The following is a 702-nucleotide window of genomic DNA, read 5'->3' as shown; positions in this document are numbered from 1 at the left end:
CAATCCCTAAATCCGGCGCCGTGAATGAGAACCTTTGGTGCGAGAGAGAAGTCTCAGTCTCAGTCCCACTCCCTACAGTATTGTTCAGACTATTTGCGTATGCGCGCACGGGCCTGTGGATCGTCACGGACTGGATGCGAGAAAAAGGATCATTTAAGGTTTTTTGTCAGCCGTTCGCTCTCTCACCCTCTCTCTCTCTCTCTCGGATGACAAAAAGGCTGTTTGACGGAGAACTAAATTACCTGTCAATTAACCATTTAAGCCTCTTTCATCCCTTAATCTCTGTAAAAAATGGAAGAAACTCATGAAAATCACAACGCAGTAAGAAAAATAATTGTCTTGCGGCGCACAGTGACTCCCGGTAATTAAAAATTCACCTCTCCCCTCCTAATTGAGATTAAGGGATGAAAAAANAATGACAACGGTTTCATTCCTTAATCTCAAGTAGGAGCGAAGGAATGAATTTTCGAACGCGCGGAGAAATCCCGAATTGCTCTCCGGCGTCGAGTGAGTCCGGAGGGGCTTTCCCGATTAGAAAATTCATTTCTCCCCCCCTAATGAAGATGAAGGAATGAAACCGATGCCGATCGATAGAGAATTAAATTCTCNATCTCTGTAACAAAAAAATAAAAACTACCATGAAACTCTGAGGCCAGTAAGAAAACTAATTCTTTGGCAGCGCACACTGACTTTTCACTATTC

At 43.6% G+C, this 702-nt stretch overlaps 1 protein-coding gene across 3 annotated transcripts in view; it reads left to right on the top strand.

The window, feature by feature from the left end:
* The window catches only part of LOC107044333 (beta-1,3-galactosyltransferase 1), a 39,329-nt gene that overhangs the window by 24,319 nt on the left and 14,308 nt on the right, over positions 1–702 (top strand). The gene's annotated exons all lie outside the window — the stretch shown is intronic.

The sequence above is a fragment of the Diachasma alloeum genome, unplaced genomic scaffold, assembly GCF_001412515.2.
Source record: "Diachasma alloeum isolate Michigan unplaced genomic scaffold, Dall2.0 Dall_scaffold_00712, whole genome shotgun sequence".
NCBI classification, from domain to species: domain Eukaryota; kingdom Metazoa; phylum Arthropoda; class Insecta; order Hymenoptera; family Braconidae; genus Diachasma; species Diachasma alloeum.
The sequence above is the reverse complement of the archived record's forward strand: the minus strand, read 5'-3'. Positions and strand labels throughout refer to the sequence as shown.